Source organism: Notechis scutatus, chromosome 3 (genome assembly GCF_049901735.1).
Source record: "Notechis scutatus isolate UNSWTSFEM ecotype Mainland chromosome 3, rNotScu1.2, whole genome shotgun sequence".
NCBI classification, from domain to species: Eukaryota; Metazoa; Chordata; class Lepidosauria; order Squamata; family Elapidae; genus Notechis; species Notechis scutatus.
The window spans coordinates 17,083,677-17,107,851 of NC_142011.1; the positions used below are offsets into that span (position 1 = coordinate 17,083,677).

Consider the following 24,175-nt stretch of genomic DNA (forward strand, 5'->3'; position numbering starts at 1 on the left):
CTGTCGGGCACATTGTGCACTGCTCAAAACATACCAAGGCAGCCTTTCCTTACTAAATGCTCTCCATATGTGTTGGAACAACAATTTCTGGAGCCCTTAAATTTTGTAATCCCAGTACCACTGCCACCCTGTCACTGCAGATTCAACTATTTGGATCTCCAGTGTTTGAGAAAGCTCTTTCACCTTGTTTCATATGTGATTATTTCCATTAAATTCCACATGCCCAGTGGCAGATTCAGGCTCACTGGTGCCCTAAGCATTGACAAATCTTGGTGCCCCCCTCCTTTATACATACTGTACAAACGAAGCCATTTTAAGGCTACATAAAAGTTTTTTGTGGTGCCCCCTTTGGCCCTGGTGCCCTAAGCATGTGCTTAGTCTGCTTAATGGTTAATACACCACTGTACACGCCTTTACTTGCAGTCTTTTATTTAGAAGTGAAATGAAGGCCCCAGGGCAAAATTTTATTTATAGGATGATTTATATATTCCCCCTTTTCCTCTTAGTTTTTGGAACCTATTTCTCCGCACCCAGTTTATGAGACCACCAACATGGTGTAAAGAGCTAGTAAACACTGAGAGTTTCTACTTCATGTTCTGCTCTGTTTGGCCTTCTGAAAGGGACTTAGTGCTAGGCCTTGTGAATTAATGGCACTGCTGGTACAGAAGATCATTAGGAATAGTTTGGTCTGAACAAAAGGCGGTTTGTTCCCATTGTCTTGTCACTGGATGTTTTAAAATGCAGAAAAATCGTATTAATTGTCTAACGATATAAATTTACCTACAGTGTTAAAAAAAACACTCTAAGGAAAAGTTACCACTCATTACTGAAAAGCTGGATACTTTATCAAAGAAGATTTCCATATAGTAAGTACAGTTCTGTTTGCTGGTATTTTATTGAAAATATGTGAAAATAAGTGAACTACTCTACTTTTGCAAGTAGAATTATATAGATTGATGGATCACTCTCTCCTACCTCACACTGCACAGAAATAAATGCTCTCCGCATTTTATATGAATTACAGTAACAAGTCAGACAGCAGTGTAGACATTATGCTGAATATTTTCTCCTGATAAATTTCTTAACTCCATAACTTTAAAAAAAAGTTTCAGGTTGTTCCTTTCTGTAACCAACCACTTTCTTGTAGGTCAGAGGTGTCAAACTTGCGGAATCATGTCATGTGATGTATCATGACTTTTTCCCTTCACTAAACTGGGGGTGGGTGTGGCCAGCACGTGATGCATCCTGCCTGCTGGCCGCAAGTTTGACACACCTGCTATAGGTGGAAAATGAAGACATTATGGACTAGTGCCTTCTCTAAACATCTGCTATAGAACTTATATGTACCATACACACCATACCAATTCCTTTTAGGGCAAGCAGTATTTTTGTCTACAAAAGAAAAAAGAAAAAGAAACAAATAAACAAGAAATTCAAGTTGTAATATAAAAGAAATAGTAATATACACACCTTTTCTTAACACCATTCATAGTGCCTATCTTGACCTATGTTCCGTCTTTGCAGACTGTTCTTGTTTCCATCATGTCTATACGTTGTCTTCTGTTCTTTAAATATAAAACATTCTAAATAGAAGAGCATTTTAAAATAGTACCTTCAGAGATAAAGATTATTTTTTATGACCCTGTAATTCCTTTTATCAGGGTGGACTTAGAGCAACTGAGTGGGGCTGAACATTTACTGGCCGGATGCCCTTTCTGATGCCTCTGTGCAGTTCACAGCAGATACTTTTCTTTGCATCCTGATAGAGAAACATCTTTCGCTGCCTAGGATTGAATTTTCAACCTTCCGAGTGGGAGTTGAGCATCTTCACTTCCAGGCAAATGTGTTGCTCCACCTTCATAGATAAAGAATAAAAGATGAAATAACAATTTCATTTCTCAGTTGTACCTTGTATACTTTTTCCTTTGCTACTGAAAGGGAATAATCTTTTTAATGCAACTCCAATGGATTATCCCCACATGCAGCAAAATGGCTGAACTACTGCATTTTATACCATAGGTGAATGTTTCAACTTTCATAGTTCCACAGTTACCCTCCTCCCCCGCCCCACATTTCAGATAATAAATATCCAAGAAGTCTTATATATAATATACAATTTAGATTAAACAAAATTAAAATGTTGAAAATACAGCCAGTGTTGCACAGTATTTTGAACAAACCTTCTCAGGATGTATTCATTCATTTTCTATTTCCTGCATATTCACCATTACACATCCACAATCAAGTAATAAAACAGCAAGCCCATAAAAGCACAACATAAGTCTCACTTAAAACAATGGAAAAGTAAGATAGCATCCTACCCAAATGATGTGGGCAAGCAAAGATACTACTCTCCCAAACCTGGTCAGAACAGCCATATTTTAATAGCTTTATGGAAGATGACTAAGTGAAGGCCAGCTAGATCTTAGAAGTAGATTATTGGGACAGCAATGAAGAAATTTTCATGACTTACCTTCAACTAAAGATACCTGGAGTATCTTCTCAGGAGCAAATGGAAAACTAGTCAGAGTCTACTGGCCCAGAAGTCCCAAAATCAGTGCTAGGACCTCAGTTTTCTATCACTACATGGATATGCAAAGTCTAAACGCCCCCACCTTGTAAGCTGGATTCCTACAATCTGGGCTGTTTTGCTTTTAATGTGTGGAAGAATTAAAAAAAAATAGGTCTGTACAAGTAGTTCAAGTCTTCTAAGATAAAAGGGAAAGCTTGTTGGCAGGAAAATAAGTGTCTTATTTATTTATGAATGAAATGATAGGGAAGATCCAGCAGGTGCAAGTCGGGAACCAACTTAATTATACCCTAATGCTATTAGATTCAAGTTGCCAAAATCCAGACCAAAACAAGATGGCAGCTAAAAATGAATTTCTGCCACCTAGTGGCCCTTCAGATATTTCCAGTCCCAATCTGGCAGCCTCATTCTTTACATGGCCTTCATGAGTTTAAGAAACACATTTCAGTGATCAGACTTTCTACACAACAATACAAAGGTCACGGGAGGACAGGTAAACTTGTCTAGAAACCCAAACATTGGTTAGAGATGTGGAAATGTTAGATCCTCAATTAGATCCCTATACTTAACACGAACCTGACTGATACAAATGTTGCATCTTTTGTGGTCCTTTTATTTAACATAGAAGAAAAATGCATGTTTTTTTCTTTAAAGAAAGCAATTCCTACTCTTTATTTTTTATTTTTTTAAAAATTACCCCTTTTAACCTAGGATGTACTTTTCGATGAAATGTTTATTGTGCAAGCAGTCTACTTTGTATAGCATAGGCAAATTTAGAAGTGAAGACAATAGGGCATTCAGGTCTTTGGGTGAATTTCCAATCTTCCCTTACTTGGTAAAAAAAAAGGGGTGGGGGAAAGGACTTCCGGGTTGAGCCCTCCTCGCTGACGGACCGTAGATCACAACTGTCCGTGGCTATGGTCCATGCTCTTTCATTGGAGATCCCCAATCATTGTGTTTAGGGGCTGAAGTTGCCTTGGAGGGGCAGTGGAGTAAGGGGAAGCCGCAAGCCAGGTTGAGGAGCTGCATCTCCTCTCCTGGGCTTGGTCCTTTTCCCCCCGAAGACGACTGAAGCGGTGGTCCAAAATGGCCACCCCAAAGAGGAGGACTCAGTTGGACTAAGATTTGTGTAGGAGTGAAGAAAGAGGTGAATAACATCTGAGCCGGGACAATTGGGCGAAACAACTAAACAAAAGTACCCTGGGATTAAGGTAACATTGAACTTTTAAGAAAAGAAAAGTAAGCGGCGAAAATACAAAGGGACAGGAAAAAAATAAGAAAATAATTTTGACAGCTAAGCAGGGCTTCGAACTGGGAAAGGAAGAAGCCGGAACTAAAGACTTAATTAAATTGGACTAAAATATTTCGGCAATAAAAAGGCATAAAATAAAGCTGGACTTAAGATTGTCAAAAAATAATAATAATAAAAATTACAAATTGGAGACTGGATTGTGCTGGAATATTGAGGTTCGAAAAACCCTAAATAATAAAATAGGGGGAAAAGGTGAGAACTTTGTATGACGGAGAGTGCCATCTTCTGACAAATAACTTAAACTCAAATAAAAGGGAAATCATCCTGTTTCTGTATGAACTTATGTTGATATAATGTTAAAGAAATATTGAAACAAAGTAAGAATTTTAGAAAGTGAAAGCGGAACCAGAATAAAGAAAGAAGCAAGGAAAGACTGCCTGTGGGATTGATTGATGTTTTTGGTATAGACCCTGGGTTGGAATAATTGAGAACTTTAGAAAACTTGAAGAAGAAAGAAGGAAAGTAAAAGTGTTTTTTGTGGACTTCAACGATTATAAAATATAAGAGTGTGTAATGATGATATCTCTTCGGGAATTAAGAATGGAACTTAAAAATATGAGAGAATTACTACAGGAAAGAGGTGAATCACTTTGCTCTGTTAGAAGAAATGGAAAGGGCGATTGAAGAACAAGAAGAATGAACTTCAGAGGAGGAGGAGTCGGCTCAAGGAGAAGCCATTTTAAACAGACAATTAACACAAAGAACACTACAAAGATGAGGGGAAAGAAGGAAGGCTAAAAAGCTGAGATTTAAGAAGATAATCAAAAAGGGCAATACCTGTGAAATCAGGAGAGGTAGAAAGGCGCAGCAGAAAAAGGGAAAGGAAGATATCAAGAAAGAGAGGGATATAAGCTAGAATGAGAAAAGATATGAGAAAAAGAGGGGGAGGAGAGGCAGTAAGAAACAGGTGCAGGAAATAAACAAACACGGAAATAATAAAATGATGAAACGAAATAGTTTTTTCAGAGATAATGGTTGATGAATTAAAAGGGGGATTCTGCAGGGTGACAAGGGGTAACAAGAATATACTTGCAATTAAAAATACTTAGAAAATAGGGTAATATAGATTATTAATGGAGGGATAGATACTGATAAATCTTATTAGATGAATATACAATTTATTTGTATCTTTAAAAGAAAAGTTAAGATCTATTGAAGAAATTGTAATAATTGAAATGAATGTGAAGATGTTTAAAAATGAGGTAAACATCAGTGACCAGGAATTAAATAGTCAATCTTTCCCTTTTATTTTTTTTTTGAAATTAGAAATGAAATTAAGGGGGGGAAATATATTGCGGAATCGAAATGAAAAGATGTAATGATTATTATTGTAACTACTTAAAAATAAAGGTTTATTGGGAATTAAGATGAGGGAATAAAGGTATATTTTAACCACTGAGGTGTCATGCTCAATGCAGTAAAAGGGGGGAAACCTATGCTTGTTTCTTTTTCTTTTGTGTTAAAACTTGTATTAATCTAGAATTTATAGAAAAAATGTGTGATGGAAAGAAAATATGACAGATTAAAGAACTATTTAAATTAATAAGTTAATACAGACTATTAAAAGGAAGGAGAGACATTGGTAACTTTTTTTTTATTAGGCAAACATATATTGTTATTTTTTTGTTTTTAAAATAAATATCAAAGGATTATATTTGAAATAATTGAAATGAAACGAAAGGATGTTTGGATTCAAATTAATTTCAGAGACTAGGATTAAATTGCCTGTTTCTCTCCTTTCTGAAAGTTTGGAATGGAAAAGGTAATAATAGAATTAAGTATGCATATATGAATGTATTACTATCATCATATTTGTATGTTAAAGTGATGACCCGGAAATATGTTGTCCATTAAAAAGAGCTTTTTGTTTTTATGTGAAAAACTGAATAAAATTTGTTTTTTTTAAAAAAGGAGGGGGAAACAATACACGTGAAAAAGATGGACAAGAGAGACCACAAGCATATGGAGCTGCCATTAACCTGAAGGATGCTCAAGATTGTGTTATTGTTACCAGTGCAATAACAGACAATGGTAACTCTTTTCCACTGGTCACTCAATAATTTTGCCTTCAATCCCTTCTTTGAAGGATTCTCTAAGTTAGACGGGGACAACTTGCTCTGATAATTAGCAGACTTTTTAATAAGCTTGTTAAAGTAATTATAAGCCTACCACCAGCATTTAGTTGTCAGTGAAGATAAAAGATCCCATAGGTTCCTAAGGCCTTTCCTATATAAATGTCTTCCAATGAAAATGAATCCATTTGGTAATTTGGAATTAGTCAGGGCTGAGGACTAGATGAGCTCCTTTAACCTCAAAAACTGGGAAAGGCCAGCACTCAGTTTTAGATAGGTTTGAGATTGATGAGCAAAAAGGAGAAATATTTAAGAACATTTGTTCAGGTGGTTTCTCCTATTATTTTGAAATGCATCTTTAATTTTTTTTTAAATAAATAAATAAATAAATTTTTAAAATATTTTTTAATAAAAAACCTTTATTAGATTTTTATTCCACTTTTATTCCTTTATAAGTAACTCAAGGGAGCAAATATACCTAATATTCCTTCCTCCTATTTCCCTCACTACAACACGCCTGTGAGGTGGGCTGGACTGAGAAAGGATGACTGTCTCAAAGTTATCCAACTGGCTTTCATGCCTAAGGCAGGATTAGAATTCACATTCTCCTGGTGATTGGTCCAAAGTTATGCAGCTGGCTTTCATGTCTAAGGTGGGAATAGAACTCATACTCTCCTGGTTTCTAGGACAGCACCCTAACCACTACCCCAAATTAGCTCTTATGCTAACACCAACACATGGTTGATGCAAGTGAAACATCATTCACACTTTACAAAGCCCAGTCCAATGGATAGAGCACAAAGCTGCCTCCATCCTGCAGAAGCAAGATAGCAAGCAATCAGGATTCTGAAACAAAAAGGCAGGTCAGAGGAGAGGGGGCTATGTAGTGCAAGGCCCTTTACCCATCATGGATTTCCTTTAGACAGGCACTTTTTCCCAGCTAGGACCTTGATATTAGAGCTGATCCCTGGAAGAAGGGAGAAAGGAAGGAAGGAAGGAAGACTAACCTTTTCACATTATTGTTTTTATTTGTAAAGTTTTATGGCTTCTGCTTTTTTTTTTTCTGGGAAAATCCCAATCTTCAAAGCACATGTTTGCCTGCAAAAACAAGTTTTAGGAAACCTGTAAAAGTTTTAAGAGGTACCATTTTACCCCAAATTATTAAAGAAGGCCTAACGGAGAGAGAATATAAAATGGTCCATGGAGGTAAGAATCTGATAGGTAGCTAGCTGAAAGCTGGCTAGTAATTGGAGAGATGAAACACAAAACCAGGAGTGGAGTAATCTGGAAAAAGGCACCGTGAAATCAGTTGCACCCTGAGGACTAGCACTTTAGATTGTACTATTTTGTGGACAGGCACAAAACTGTGTATTAAACAGGTGTCTGCAGGATACAATCAAAAAAGTCAAGCTAGTGGCCATAGTGATGCCATCAAAAGCTCTGCCTGTTTACCTCTAATGCTGTTGCGGCCATCATTTTTATTTTTACTTACCATACTCTGTGGATATCCTGGTTTTAAAATTGAGCGTTAAAAACACTTTCTCAGTCTCTAATGTTCAATTGTGAAAGCACAACAACATACATTTACCCTTCTGTTTCTAATCTATAGCCTTAGCTTTAACTGTATTAGTTATATTTCAGTTGATTTGGTTTTGATTTCCTGTTCTTCATTTTTGACCAAAGCAGGCAATCCTACTATATTTTAAACATCAACTTCTGAGCTTTCAGTTCCATTTAAAACTGTTTCTGCTGGTGCTGATATTTAACTGCCTTTTAGTACAGGGTGGGGTTGGAAGGGGAAAATTCCCATAGCTCCATTAGAAACAGAGAACATTCACTCTTTGAAAATGTGATGGCCATATTTCCAGTAGTCTAACTACTGGAATGTATTGGCTGTCTTGGGAGTTAATGCTCTGCAGATTCTCTGCGAGATTATAGCAGAAATGGTAAACATGACAAGTGTTGCCTGAAAAATGGCACTTTGTTTTTTTGGCTATTATGAAGCTTCCTTTCGTCAGGAGCCAGTCTTCACTTGTCCAGGGCACTTTGGTAGCTGCATAACAAATCTGAGAAAGAAGCCAGCATCATGTATTGATGTAGGATGAAGCCAAAAAAAGGTCCCTGGGGAAAAAAAAGGAAGTATTGCTGACCTGGTCATATGGCCTGAGTGAATTCTGCAGGGAGGCTTGTGTTCGTAATCTCCAGGAAAGATCAGAAATAACAGCTGCCAGCTCATAGGTTGCTTCATCTTGGAAGACACTTGGAGAGGACTAAAAGGAAGGTGGCAAAGAAGAGAAACTGGTTTTCCCGTTGTTCTAGAATGAGTTCATGGATGTGTAATATTCCCTACTGCTTTCATTATCTGGAAGCTTATGAGTGAGGAATGTTTCCCAATTACTGCTAACAGCATAAATGCCTTCCTACAAGTTTGAAAACAACTTGGGAAAGACGTAAACAGGCTTTGGTTTTGTTTGTTTTTTTTAAAAAAGAAACACACCTACAAGTGCACGTGTTAAACATGGGAATGCATTTATTGCTTTCACAGCTCCTTTACAAGTAGATTGCTATATCGGGTTAATTCTTACTCTTTTTCCTAAGCTTTTTCTAAACTTTAGAACAGCCAGTGAAAAACAAAGAGGGTCTCCTTCCCCTTTAATAAATCTGCCCCTAAGCAAATGTTAAAGAGGTGCAGCTAGATATGTAAGCCAAGCTTGCTGAAATTTCTTTTTCTACAAAACTCTTAGAAATGGAGGTGCTGTACATCTGCCTCTATCCTGCTGAACACGCAAGATCTAGCAAAACTACACATTTAGGAGGGTTCCCTAGAGGTTATTTTAGCACATTTGGTTCACTGTCATTTTGCTATTGTTTCTAAAACAGGACTGGAAAAGATTCCTTTGGATGCTCCTAATGCAGACTTCATAGCAGTTTCACTGGACCGGAGACATGGCCCGAGGAGACACGAAGCTACTGAAGCCAGGCCTATTTTGGTCTCAACAGGAGATCATTGTGTGAATTGCAAGGAAGCCATCCTGGGATCCAAAGCTTGGGTATAAATCCCAAAGGTGCTTTTTAAAAAGGCAACTGGACTTTGTTTTTTCCCTGAAGACATTTTGCTTTTCATCCAGGAAGCTTCTTCAGTTCTGAAGATTCAGCACTGAAGACGCTTCTTGGATGAGAAGCGAAACATCTTCAAAGAAAAACCAGAAAGTCCAGTTGCCTTTTGAAAAAGCACCTTTGTGACAACCATGACTTGGATGACTGAGAATCTCTGTAGACACTTGGGTATTAATGAATAAACCTCCCAGTTTTCTGCAAAGTGCAAGAGTAGATGGTGAATTCTGGGTTAAAGAGCTTTATTTTTGCTACTGCCAGCTTTTCCTGCTCAAGGTATATGGTTGCCTGGGCTGCTACTAAAAAGCTCAAGAGCCAGGATATAGAAAAGGGAGCAACTTTGTCTGCAAGCTATTGCAGCATTCTTTCCCACCTGGTGACTTGCAGATGTGTTTGGCTATAACTCTCCAAAGGCCCCAGCTCACAGGGAATGTGGCTGCTGAAAACATCTGGAGGACACCAGATCATGGAGGTTACATTAGAAGGCAGAGTTGAGATATCCCTCAGAGTATCATTTTCTCTCCCACCTTGTACAGTAAGATGAGAAGGAAGGGAGAGCCAACAAACTCTTTGTTATTCTCCCAGGATAAGACTCTTATTCAGTGTTAAGAACTTCTTTTCCCCTTTCTGTAATTTTACCTGGATTGGGTACAATATTTCAGGGACACTAGGCACAACAGAGGCAAATCTGTATTTGTAACAAACAAGCCAATAAAATAAGTAGAAATATAATTCCCAAATCTTGGGAAGTAAGTGTTCCATTCTATTCCCAGATACTCCATTGTCTACTTGACCATTTGTGTTGACCCAATCCTAGGCTTAAAGGGCAACAAAGATGACCAAGGAACTGTATATGGAATCATTCAATAAAATGGAAAGACCTAGGCATTTTAGCCTGGAGAAAAGATGGATGAGTACAGATATAATAGCACTCTTTAAATATATGAAAGGATATCAGTAGAAGATCAGTAGTAGAAGATTTCTAGAGTCTAAGATTAAGAATAATAATGCTAATTTACTGGATTAGAAAATCCTCCAAAGCAAATCAACATTTTTACAATGGAATCAATGTTTCATAGAAGTGGTTTCCTAAAAGTGTGGCTATATGTAAGTGGAGGCTAAATAACCATCTGTATTAAAATGTTTTAATCTGGATGTGTGCCCTAAACAGAGGATTAGACACAGTGGCCCTTCTATCTCTATGAAGGGTCCACTTCTGGTACATTTCATTACATAGTCATTGTTTGTTCCCTGTTCTTTTTTATCCTTGAAGGCTCTGCATGAAATAAGAACATATAGGGTTGCCTTATATTGGGTGAATTCATATTATCACACTAAGGTATGGACCATGAGTTTTGGCTGGGTCCACATACCACGTGGTCTCTCATAAAACACAGATTATATAGTAGCAAGGGCAGGTTCACACAAGATAAATTGGTTGGAGCCCAGATATACTTTTCCAAAAGGCAACTGGACTTTCTTAGTTTCTTTTTCTTTAAAAGCGTTTTGCTTCCCACCAAAGAAGCTTCTTCAGTTCAGACCTGAAGAAGCTTCTTGGATGAGGAGTGAAATGTTTTCAAAGAAAAAAACTCCCAAGAAAGTCCAGTTGTCTTTTAGAAAAAGCACCTTTGGGACAACCATGAGCTGGATGATTGAGAATCTCCATAGATATATGGCATGGTGCAAAATACAAATGTTCCTGTTATCATTTGGTTGGCAGTGGCTTTCCAAAATGTAGTCAGGATTCTTTTTCATGGTTAACTTGACACACTGGGGCCTAATGTTGGAACATTAGTAGACAAAGTATATGCATTACTGTTCCCTTCATAGTACTTAATGATGTCTGTTTGCTATGCTAATATAGAATTCTGAATAATTCTAGTTTATTGTGCACAAGCTCAATTGTTCTTACTTGCCCCAGCTGGCAATGGGAATACTAGTTCCTTGCAGTTTGTTGGGTGTGATATACAAACTATGAACCTAAGTGAGAATTAGAATCCAAAAAGAAAATGGCTTCCAGTTTTGACTTCTCAGGAAAACAAAGTAGAATTCTCCAAATCATGCTAAACTGGGAATTCAATATTTTTAGATTGTCTGGATAAAATTAATCTAGCTGCCGCTGAGGAGAACACCAGTTAAAAACTTTTGAGTATATCCGATGGTTGACTTTTGAATAGGGAAACCACATCCATGATTCGTTCAGCCATTACTCTGAACAGTAAACTATTGTTCAATGTGAAAAATATTCTGCATTTAGGCAGGAAAAAAGGGGTGGTCATACCTGGCTTAGCATGTACCCTTGCGAGTAGGATTTGGGCATGCTGGTAGGCCACAAATTAAGTACAAGCCAACAATGTGCCACAGCTGCCAAAATATCCAATGCACTTTGATTCAAAAGAGATGTCATGTGAACATCAGGAGAAGTGACACTGCTTTGTGTTGCACTGATCGGGTCACACCTAGAATACTGTGTCCTGTTTTGCCTGCCACAATACAAAAAGGACACTGAGAACCTGGAAAGAGTGCAGAGAATAGTGAAAAGATGGTAAGGGACTTGGAGGCTAAATCTCACGAAAAGCAGATCTTGGTATGTTTAGCTTAAAGAAGAGAAAGGAGACATAATTGCAGTCTTTCATGCATGAAGTGATGCTACACAGAAGACGGTGTGGATTTATTGCCTGAGAAGCCTGAGAGTAAAACAAGAACCGATGGATGGGAACTTCACAGGGGAACAGCCAAACTTAAAATAAGAAGGAATTTCCTGTCTGGGAGAACTAGTACATAATGGAATCAGGCTCTCCTCTGAAGTTGTATGCAGACATTTTCAAGAAAAGATTGGATACTCATTTGTCTGGGATAATATGAAGATTCCTGCATTTGGCTAGGTTCACATTAAAAGACCTCCAGGGTCTTTCAACCCTGTGATTCTCCGCCAGCGGGATGATGAGTCAAATGGCTAAGCTGTATGGGTCAGCAAGGTGATCAATCAATCAATTTTTTATTGTCTCTCTTTAGAAATGTCAGTATGTCACTACATGGGTTGCATTATCACGATGGTAATGTTCCCAAATAGTGTATTAGATCTATAGTGGGTAACCTCCTACAGTCCACAGAGGGTGTCTGTCAAAAAAATGAATAGCTATGATTATGATATTCAAGCTCCACCCCTTTGTCACCTGCTTCATGTAATTCATGTAAACAAAGGGCAATACTTTGATCATACAGTGGTGGCTACTATTTGACGTACTTTACTCCATGCCCCCCCCTCACCTCACAGACACCTTCCTGCTCTCAAAGGTGACCACAAAAATCAGAATATAAAGCACTTTTGGCTTTTCTCTCGGATGAGGAAAGATAAACTACTGCTGAACTTTTATCAGGCACATTAGTCAGCAAGCTGGGAACTGGGCTATGAACACATTGGTTGCAGTGTCGCAAGTTAATAATCAATAGTAAATGCTTCAGGACATGTGTGGCATAATATATTTAACATTAGTTGACTCATATAGGCAGGTGTTTATTTTCAGTATCTTTATATTTGTTGGCAGAAGAAAGAATATAAGAAATAGTAAATACTCCAAAACTGTCTGCTTCAATTGATAGCTTTCTGAAGTCTCAGGAAATGATCTTCAAGGAGTCAGACAGAGGTACAGGTAGTCTTTGTCTTACTGTAGAAGAGCAGGAAGAGTGTGTGGGGGCAGAGATAATTGACTTATCAGCCTTGTCCTTTCATTCCTACTAATGATGTAAATCGGGGTGGGATTCAAATTTTTTAACAACCGGTTCTGTGGGCGTGGCTTAGTTGGTGGGCATGGCTTGGTGGTCATGTGACCGTGTGGACGTGGCTTGGTGGTCATGTTATTGGCTGGACGGTCATGTTATTGGCTGGGCGTGGCCAACTCAATCACATTGAGGCACACATCTCCTCGCCTGGCTTCTCATGACTGTGGGGATGCTGCAACAGTCATAAGTGTGAAAAATGGTCATAAGTCACTTTTTTCAGTGCCTTTATAACTTTGAATGGTCACTCCACACAAGCAAAGTACCAACAAACGAGGGGAAATAATTCCAGAGATGTTCCTGAGACAGGAAGTCTACTCCTGCCAAGATTGTAATAAGGGTTAACGGAGAGGCAGTTTCTCTAAGCAACACCAGAATGTTTCCTTCCTGCCTTCCTTACAGGATTAGGCCAGTAATTTCTTCTAACAACCAGTTCTCCGAACTGCTTAGAATGTTAACAACCAGTTCTAGCGAATAGGTGCGAACTGGTAGAATCCCATCCCTGATGTAAGTCCAACCCCTCTTGAATTCCGTTGACTTTATTAGGCACCAATTTAGCACTGAACCATAGTTGCAACTTAACTTATGGTCCTGATTCTTTGTGCCTGACACAACTGTAATTGTTTGCTGCCCAGTTACCCTATAGTAAGACGGACAGCCAATAAATTTAATAATACATAAATTAAGCCTGGCAATTCAAGAGATTGTAAACAGGGATGTATTTTTCTGCAGAGGTTATTAAACAAATGCAATTGCTCATAAAGACCATGCTGCAATCATCAGCAAAATCATCATAAAATCCGGTCAAGTGATTGGGCGATATTGGAACTTCAAAACTGGGTCATAAGTATCTTTTTGTGGGTCTGTCGTAACTTTGAACAATGACAAAGTGACCAGCTGTAAGTCGATAACTATCAGTATGCAAATGTTTTGAGGTGAAATTGTCCAACACTTAAAGCATCTTTGAGCTTCAAAACATTTCATCTGGCCTTTTAAAGAGTCATTGTAACTTCATTGGAAGACTTACAGGCTCACAATTTTACAGTCAGAATGAGTTGATTTGAGGTCAGGACACTTCCATAAAGTCAGAAGAGCCCCTTTTGATCTGAGAACATCTTTGGAGAAATCAGAACCTATAAGGTTGGAATGAGACATTTCAAGGTTGGATCCAATCTCAGCGTATTTTCTGCCTCAAATATTATTTATTCCATTGCATAGGGTGTCTAATCATTTCTAGTTATTTAAATTGTTAGGCTTACAAAAGGATTAAGGGAGTGTTTTGGTTATTACTCAGCTAGTTGTGATATTTCTTAAAGGCAATTATAGAACTAAATATGCAGTGTTTGATCATGAACCAAAGAATGGGTTCTCACAGAGGTTAACATTCATGGAAAACTATGTCCTTAGAAAAACTCTGAGAAGTACCAGAAACCATGGAACAATTCTACTTTGACAAAAAGATTATTTTTCAGCTGCCCCGATGACTAGAAATATGTTACTAAACAATTCAATATTTATCAACATTGTGCAAAGAACTGGTGACCTTTGTAAAACATGTATAGTCAATGTTGTTAATTTATCATTTCTTTCCCATAGCTTCTGCCATTTATCTAACTCTATAGTGTACCCAAAATTTTTCGCCCATGCTATCATAGTTTCTTTTACTTGCTCTTCTAGTTTAACACCTAGTAAGTACGGTACAATTTTTTAATCAACTTGTGTTCTGTTCCTGTTAATATTTTATCCAGTTGTGTCAGCTCCTTATAGATATCTTCAGCTTTAACATCTTTTTCATATCTTGATTGTATTTGCATATATGAATACCAATGCATATCAACCCCTTGTTCATTCAATTCTTGTTTGGTTTTGAGCTCACCCTTTTCATTCAATTTATCTTTCTATCTAACAATAGTTCCCATTTTACTGATATTTGGGTGTACAAGTGCTTCTATTGTTGATAACCAGACTGGAATTTTCAAATAATATTGTTCTCTATTTTTCCCCATACTAACAATAAAACATTCCTAACAAAGTGTCTTCGAAAATAACCATGTATCTTACTTCCCCTGTAGCATAGAAATGCAGGCCAACCCAATTGCAAATCATGTCCCTCCAGTGTCAACACCTTGTGTTTCTTAACATAATTCATTCTTTCATCTAAGTTAGTACCATGGCCTGATAATATATGTCCCAGTTAGGTAACCCAAACCCTTCTCTGGTTCTTGCATCCTGTAACATTTTAAGGTTAATTCTTGCTTTCTTCCCTTGACATATATATTTCAATACTATTTTATTAATGTCTTCGAAGTATTTTTTCTCCAGTTTTATCGGAATTGTTTGAAACAGATACAACACTTTTGGAAATAAATTTATCTTAATCGTTGCAATTCTTCCTATTAATGATAATTGCATATTACCCCATTTTTCCAAGCCTGTCTTAATTTGTTGTTTTAATTTATAGTAATTATGTTCCTTAATCGTTCCACATCTGGCCATTAACTGGATCCCTAGATATTTTACTTTCTTTGTAATCTGAATATCTAATCTCCCCATTAACTCTTTTGTTCTGTTTATATTTTTTACCAAAATCTTAGTTTCCCTTTATTTATTTTCAGTCCTGCCACTTTTCCATATTCTTCTATCTTATGTATCAGCTTAGGTCCTGTTCCTAGTAGTTCTTCTAATATAAAAACCAAGTTTACATGCCTAACCTGACATGAACATGAAAAAAATAATATTTATACCAATTTTAAATTGCGTATTTTGACTAGAAGATTATTGGGCAACCCAGTCAGAAATGAGTGCCTGAGACATGGGTTGAAATACATAGACCTGCTCGCGTTTCCAATAATCTAATTTTATGATTATTATATTAGATAAATTCAACCTGGCTTCTACTACCCATGTCCTGTTTCTAAATCTTGGAATTCCAGTTTAAGGAATGAATGATCAAAGACTGAAATTCTGTTTCCTAAATAGTTTCCTAAGCAGTGTTTCCTAAGCATCACATCTAAACTTCGTGGAAAAAGGTTGCATGTGTCCAATTACTTCAAACAGCTAATTCAAACACCAATTATGTCAAGGGGAAAAAGAAGAAATTGATTATAAAGGAAATACAATAGTTGTGCATGAACACAACTAGCATAAGGATATTGAGAGACGGATCTATAAATAATCTGATCAGGCTGGCCCAGAATGCGATAACCTGTGCACTTTGGGTACACTGCAGTGCCGTCATGTAACATTGCTGCTTTGTGAGTTGCAGTGGCTCCCATTTGTGTGCAAGAAGGCCCTACATGGCATGGGACCAAGTTATTTGTGGAGCCATCTAACCCTGGTGGTTGCTTCTGTCTGCCAGATTCAGCAGAATGGCCAGCTCTGGAACAGGGTTGCCTGTTGAGTCTTTGGAAGTGTGCCTTCTCTGTCATGTTAGAATAGAATAGAATAGCTTTATTGCCATTGCATTCTACAAATACAATGAAATTTGAAATGTTGCCTACCTGATGGGAAAAAAAATTATCCCAGACATTTGGATAGGTTGCTGAAGACCTGGCTGGGATACTAATGAAGCTCAGCAGATATGTGGAGGATATATTGGCAAGCTGTTTTTAAAGCTTGGTCTCAACTTGACTGTTTTAGTTGATATGTGTATTATGTTTTATTTTTTTGTTTACTGTCCAGAGCAATGTGATATGATACAATACAGTACAGAGATAAGATTGAAACATGAGACTGATAAGTGCGTATTCTGGATGACCAGCTAACTGAAGAATTAACAAAAAGGAGGAAGCAGGCTAGTTATCTAAATTCAGTTTCTCCAAAATTCTATAGGAATTGTGGTAAAACATACTAGGTATATCTAAGTACCATCAAAACAAATGCATTAATGATCTGAAGTCAGCATAAATTTGTCTAGAATAAGTCATTTTAAAACAATTAATTGAATTCTGCACTCAGCTCCATGGGATTCTTAGCTTTCTCCTCTCCTTTTTAACATAAGGCTGCTGGATGAACTCATCTGTCACCATGGGGTGAGATATCATCAGTATGCTGATATCCAATTATATATCTCTGTGATTTAAGCAGTGCCATAAGCATTTTATCTCAGTATCTGGAGAGTATCTGGTCTGGATGTGGAACAACAGGCTTCATCTGAACTCTAGAAAGACTGAGTGGCTGCAGGTTTGAAGGTATTTAGGTATTTAGGACTATAGCATCTTTGATCCTGGATGAGGTTGCACTGCTCAGGACTGATCCTATGTGCAACCTCACAACTGCTCAAGAAGCAGGTGCTGACTGTGGCTAGGAGTGCCTTTGCATAGTATCATCTTCAGAAGTGGTATTCAGCAGGTTCTGACCAGTTCTGGAGAATAGCGGAAATTTTGAGTAGTTTGGGGAACCGGCAAATCCCACCTCTGACTGGCCCTGCCCCCATCTATTCTCTGCCTCCTGAGTCCCAGCTGATTGGCTGGGTCTTCTTTTGTTGCCCTGCACAGGAGAATGGTGCTGGAAAGCAGGTTAATGGGGTGGGGAGGGAATGGGATTTTGCAGTAACCTTCCCCCAGGAGTGGGGAGGGAATGGGGATTTTGCAGTATCCTTCCCCTGCCACCCCACCAAGCCACACCCACCAAGCCATGCCCACAGAACTGGTAGTAATTTTTTTTTTTAAATCACAACTCTCTTCATCTTGTGTGCCAGTTGCACCTCGATCGGCAGGCTCTGTTTACAGTCATTCATACCTTAGTAACCTCCAGATTGGACTATTGCAATATGCTCCGCATTGTAACTATTGTAATGTTGCCCTTGAAGAGTACCCACAAGCATCAGCTGGTATTTTCCAAAGCACCAGAAGGCAGGACAAGAAACAATGGATGGAAACTAATGAAGGAGAGAAGCAAAATTAAGGAGAAACTTCCTAACAGTGAGGACAATTAACCAGTGGAACAGCTTCGCCTCCAGAAGTTGTAGGTGCTTCACCATTAGATATTTCTAAGAAGAGACTGGACAGTCACTTGTCTGAAATGTATAGGGTCTCTTGCTTGAGCAGGGGGCTGGACTAAAAGACCTCCAAGGTCCCTTCCAGCTCTATTCTGATGAAAGGTACAGAATGCCGTGGCACGAGCAAGAACGGAACAGAAGAGAATAGCTTTATTTGGCCAAGTGTTTAGACACACAAGAAATTCGTCTCCGGTGCAGAAGCTCTCAGTGTACCTGCAAAGTTAGAGTAATAATACTCATAATAATGGGTATCATAATAATGGATTCCAGTTTTAATTTAATAGTACAATCATGTGTTTGATGAAAGAGGCAAATGCATTGCCTCCTCCATAAATACAGCAAAGCTCATCTATTTGTCTAGTACAGTGGCTCCCCAACCTTTGGGGCATCAGAGACCGGTTTCGTGGAGAGAGGTTTTCCCGCAGGTCAGAGGGGACCTGTTTTTTGTGTGCTGCATACATTCTACAAATGGAGCTTCGCTTGTTTGCACGGCCCGGTTTCTGACATGCCACGGCCCAGTGACAGTCCACAGACGAGGGATTGGGGACCCAAGGTATAGCAAGATAGAAGAGTCTCTGTGCTGGGCCAATGGAGGAAGAGCAGTGGCCTTGCTATAGGTGTTGACATTTTGGGGATGACAAAGAGAAATACTTGTGCCAAGAGACCATGTCTGGAATATATAACTGCAGCCACTTCATTCCCAAGATAACAGGTTCCTTGCAAGGAAGCAGTTTCGTACAGTGCAAAAGCTTTCTGTGATCTTCTACCATCAACTGCAATGGGTTGGTACACCACAACGCATCTGTTGTCTGGGGGGCATAAATTCAACTTTTTTAGACTGGACCGATCTATACAATTAGTGGTTGTTCCTCTGTCTAAAAGAAGAAAAAGTTGTCCCTTCTGACCTGAATCTAAACAAAGAACAGGAACAATAAAGTGTGCTTGCCTGCTGTTGGCCATCGGAGCTCTCCTTAACTGTTTCCCAAGAGTTCCAATTGTCCTTGGGAACTCTTGAGAGAAAAAGAGAGGACTATGATGTTTCCTGACACTGTGCTCTTGAAGCAAGTGGAGCATTTGCTATTACTTGCTAGCTATAATTAGTGGTCACCAACCAGTGGGACAGGGACCTCTGGTGGCCCGTGAAGAAAATGTTGGTGGTCCGCAGAGAAATGTCACCCCCAGAGCACCCACCAAAGCAATTAATCCAGGCTGCGCGGGAACACAAGGCTGCGCTGCCCACATGGCCCGCGGGAACACAAGGCTTGCGTCGCTTGCATTGTGAACAACATGAGGTAGTGAGGGGAGGCGGGGAAAGGGTGATGGTGGGGAACTTGCCCCACTTGCCTGGCCTGGCCACCGGGCTGCTTCTTTCTACTTCTTTCTTCTTCTGGTTTTGGCTGCATGCAGGGAAAGCAGCAAAAGTCTTTTTTTCTCTCCCCCAACCTCCACCAGAAACCAGTCTTTGGGACCCTGCAAGGCATCCTGTTCCAAAAGGCTGCGCCGGCGCGTCAAGTCTCACAAAGACTCATTTCTGGTGGAGTTTGGGGGAGAGTAAGAAAGACTTCTGCTGCTTTCCTTGCATGAAGCCAAAAGTCTCCCCAAGAACGGAGTTGGAGACAGTATCCTGCGATCCCAAGTAAAGACTGATTGGTAGGAAAACAGGGTGGGGAATTTTTTGGGATTTTCCCAGGGTGGGGAATTTTTTTGGATTTAAAATTATGAGTTTGGCGATCCCTGAGGTCCAAAAGGTTGGTGACTCCTGAAATATATGACCTGTCGATCTTTAGCTGTGCAGGATCTGACTACATATACCTGAAAGTATCACAGTAAAAACATAATCCTGATTCCCTTCTTCTTTATTTCTCTCCTGAGGATAGCAATCTTTCAATTAATCCACTTTACATGGATTACACAAGATTCCCAAGAGGTCACTGAGAGAGGGGACACAAGAGACAATGCAAAACCTTGCCAGTTCTCCCTTGCATCAACTCTTCCAGTCAGCCATCAATTATAAAAGCTCTTCAAAAGTATCTGAGGTGCCCTGTCTCACCAGTTCATCTCTCAGTTTGTCGGCAAGCCCTTCTCTAAATTGGTCAGTTAGAGCAGTGATCCCCAACCTTTTTTATGCCACGGCCCGGTATCCCCAACCTTTTTTATGGCGCGGCCCGGTACCGACATCAGCTGGGCGCCGCCATCTTGTTTTGATGAAAAAGTGCTTCCAGTGAGCTTTCTACCCGGAAAAGCTCACCGGAAGCACTTTTTCATCAAAACAAGATGGCGGCGCCCAGCAAACCAGCGGCTCGCTAGGACTTGTTCCACGGACCGGTACCAGTCCGCGGACCGGTGGTTGGGGACCCCTGAGTTAGAGCCAAATCATTCTATCCCACATATTTGGAAATAATTTAAAAACTGTTATAATCACCTGTACCCCACACTGCGGATTTCATGGTTGATGGTCACTCGTTTCATGATATTTTGAAAGAAATGTCTAAATCTTTGCATGACATTTTGATAACTGTCCAGCGTGTGGGTGATTGCCCTCAATGACAGATATGGCTCCTTTGGCTACCACTTCTTTCAGCAAACTGAGCACAAAAATCACTTTAGTGTGATCAGTGTGATCTGGGAGAAACTCTGCTGGCCAACCCACCATAAACTGTTCATACTGAGTCATGAAGATCAGGAGTTGGTCTTGGTCTCCTCTGAATCTCCTCTGATAAACTCCCATGAGAACTCAGAAATGCTGGTAGCTGTGTGGCTGGCAGTTTTGCTGTTGCTGATTGAGGCGAATTCTCTCCCAACTGTTGTGGTAGTTGCATCATGGCATTTTGCAAGTTAGTTACTTATTTGTTGTGTTGCAATTGCACTTAGCAAGATGCTCAGTGGGATAGTGAGGTGCCCTGAAATTGGGTGCCATTTCTACAGAGAAAGGTGAGATCTTAAGCCTCTTATTTAAGAGCCCTGCAAGATTAAAGTTAGCTCCACTAGGTAGACCAGCCCAGGAAATCAACTTCATAGGAAGAGAAGAACTACCTTTATTAAGAGGGAGTATAACAATAGAATTTTGCAAGTCTCATTATGCTATAGCTCTTCCCACTTCTTATACCACAGAGAACCAAGGGTGGTGCCTGTCTGAGGTGCTTCCAACTATTAAATTCTCAGAGATTAAACACATTTTCAGTCTCTTTTGTGTAAGTAACAGTTCTTGGATATTTCCATCAAAGTCATGTCCCTTACTTTCTATAGTCCCCCTCCTGTAGAAACCCTCATTGGATTCAATAAAGCTGGATAGTTTTCATCCAAGTTGAAAAAGAGCACTTTCCCTTCTATTTTTTAGGGAAAGTTGAGATAGAATGTGCTTTCAATCAGGTTAGGATATAGTACTAAGATGGCTGTCCAGAGGTTCTGATCAGTTCTGGAGAACCGGTAGCAGAAATTTTGAGTAGTTCGGAGAACCGGCAAATACCACTTCTGACTGGCCCCGCCCCCATCTATTCTCTGCCTCCTGAGTCCCAGCTGATTGGCTGGCTCTTCTTTGGTTGCCCTGCACAGGAGAACGGAGCTGGAAAACAGGTTAGTGGGGTGGGTAGGAAATGGGGATTTTACAGTAACCTTCCCCTGGAATGGGGTGGGAATGGAGATTTTGCATTATCTTTCCCCTGCCATGCCCACCGCCACGCCCACCAAGCCATGTCATGCCCACCAAGCTACGCCCACAGAACCAATAGTAACATTTTTTGAATCCCACCACTGTGGTAGTCCCAAAATACTTTTTCAAGAGGCAACTGGACTTTGTTTTTCTTCAGTTGTGAACTGAAGCAGCTTCTTGGATGAGAAGCAAAATGTCTTCAAGGAAAACCAAAGAAAGTCAATTTCTCTCTTGAAAAAAGCACCTTGGGGCAACCATGTCCTGGATGACTCAGAATCTTCAGAGATACTAAGGTGGCACTGATCACACATGTAGATGATCTCAGGTGGGACTGGGATGTTGGGCGTCCATTCTAGCTTTCCTTGATATCTTGGTGCTCTTCAATATCCTTGGTCATGATATCTTTCTGGACCAGCTTAGGTGTTGAGACAGTGGGGCCTAGTTTTGCAGTGTTTTTCCTCCTTCATCCAAGGTCAGTTCCTGTTGGTGTTCAGAGCAAAGAGACCTAGATTTAAGCTTCTGCTCAGCTGCATGCCTCATTCTCTTCCATTCCTACTCAATGCAGCATAACCCTCACCCTAACCCAACATGCAACCCCTGGGGAGGTAATTAACATGGGCTAAATGTGTACCTAATTCAAAGTTACATATCTCAACCCCCAGCTGACCAGATGATGATGTTAAGGCTCTTTCCCTGTATCTGGAGGCTCTGGATGAGGAAGAAACTAAGTGGCTGTGTGTTTAGGGAAATTCTTTCCCTCTGGCAAGCATTCATTGTTAGATCTGGATTGGGTACCACTCTCTCAAATGAATTGGTACACAATCTGGGGATCCTCTTGGACCCTTGAAGGACCAGATGGCAAATGCAGCCAAGAGGGGCTTTGCAGAAACCCATTTTGTGTGCATATTGCACTTTCCTGGATTAGGTGGTCCTGCTCCAGTCACTCGTGCCTTGGTCATCTCCCATGTGGACTACTGCAATACAGTCTACATAGGTCTGCAGTTGAAGACTACCCAGAAGCTACAGTACTGGTAGAGTTGCCTTTCTCCAATGATCTCTGGTTTTTCAACCAGATCCACCAAGGGTGGGGATGCTTTCTTTCTTTTTTAAAATTTCTATCCTGCTTTTAAATATTTTTACAAATAACTCAAGGAGGTGAACATACCCAACACTCACCTCCTCCTATTTTCTCCACAACCATCACCTTGTGAAGGGGGTTGGACTGAGAGAGAATGACTGGCCAGCTGGATTTCCTGTCTAAGGCTGGACTTGAACTCATATCATCTCCTGTTTTCTAGCCTGCTGCCTTAACCACCAGACTAAATTGGCTCTTTTTGGGGCTCCTCTGTGAAACAAAGCCACCTGATGGGACCCAAATGTGCCTCCTCCTCTGTTGCAAGACTGGTCCTATGAAGCAGGGGTGTCCAACCTTGGCAACTTTAAGACTTGTGGACTTCAACTCCCAGAATTCCTCAGCCAGCAAAGCTGGCTGAGGAATTCTGGGAGTTGAAGTCCACAAGTCTTAAAGTTGCCAAGGTTGGAGACCCCTGCTATGAAGGAGCAGATGTCCTGAAATGCAGCTGGTCCCAATCCTTCTGGCCTTTTGCCAGCCTTTCCCTGGGCCCTGGAGTAGGTGGTGGGTGGGATTGATGAGCTTATTCTGAAAAGGGTAAGAGTATGATTGTGGGTTGCCTTATTATTTTTAATTATTTGGGGAAGGGGGGTGGCGGTTGCTGACTTCTTTTTAAGTCAATGTTAAAAGCTCAGAGTCACGATTGCAAGTGAAGGATACACGTACATTTGATGACATGAAATGAATTCCCAACTTTAATTAACTGCTAAGAAATATATTACTAGGTGATAGATTAAACCCCTTTTCAATAAAATTAACTTGTCACCTAAATCATATTTGGCTAATAATTAGCTCCTAAACCTGGCACCCCATGAAGCAAAATTATAAAATATGAAGGTGAAAGAAGAAAAAAAAAACCTCATATCACCACACACGTCTAATTATAAAAGCATTTGAGTTTAAATAGCTCCAAATACATTTTTAAGTGTAAGTCGACATAATCATTTTTCACCAAAATTTGAATTCATTCTCACCTGGCAATACAATTTATTTGAAGCGTATAACCGAACCAAAATGACAGGAAAGAAACAAACGAAGAACAAATGAAAAAAAAAAAAAGAGAGAACAGAAGGATAACTTTTAAAAGAACGCACTTTATAAAAAACAAAACAAAACAAAACAAAAAACAGGTTAGCGAGTCAGAAAAGGAAGAAAGGAAAGAAGGATCTCCATACATTTAGATACAATGTGGCTTCTTAGCATAACCAAGTTCTCGCCATCCAAAACATCCCCTTCCCTGCTCTGGAGACTCAAGCCCCGCGTGGAACCGGCCGCTGGTTCAGCGCTCCCCGAACCCCCCCCCTCAAACCCTGCCGCCCACGTCGCCCGCCCACGCGCTTACCTGGGAGCAAACTACACAAGTGGGCTTCGCTCCTCGGGAACGCCCAGGGACGGGCTGCGCGCCTATACAAAACAAGTGCCTCTCTTCCCTTTCGCCAGATGGGGCACAGGCCCTCCACGCAAGCACCCGCCACGAGTGTGCGTGTGCGCCCCGCGCTCATTATTCTCCAAGCCAGTCGGGAGGGGGCGGCCCGGGTGAAGGAGGGTGAAGGACCGGAGGCGGGGAATCGTGGGCGTGGGGGCTCT

General features: G+C 40.1%; 1 long non-coding RNA gene across 1 annotated transcript; it reads right to left on the reverse strand.

The window, feature by feature from the left end:
• Window positions 1–834: 834 nt before the first annotated feature.
• On the reverse strand, window positions 835–24,078 carry LOC148131087 (uncharacterized). The gene is made up of 3 exons (XR_015748430.1): window positions 23,931–24,078; window positions 8,065–8,184; window positions 835–1,855 (listed from the first exon to the last, which is right to left on the reverse strand). It is a non-coding gene; the product is annotated as an uncharacterized LOC148131087 (long non-coding RNA).
• Window positions 24,079–24,175: the final 97 nt, after the last annotated feature.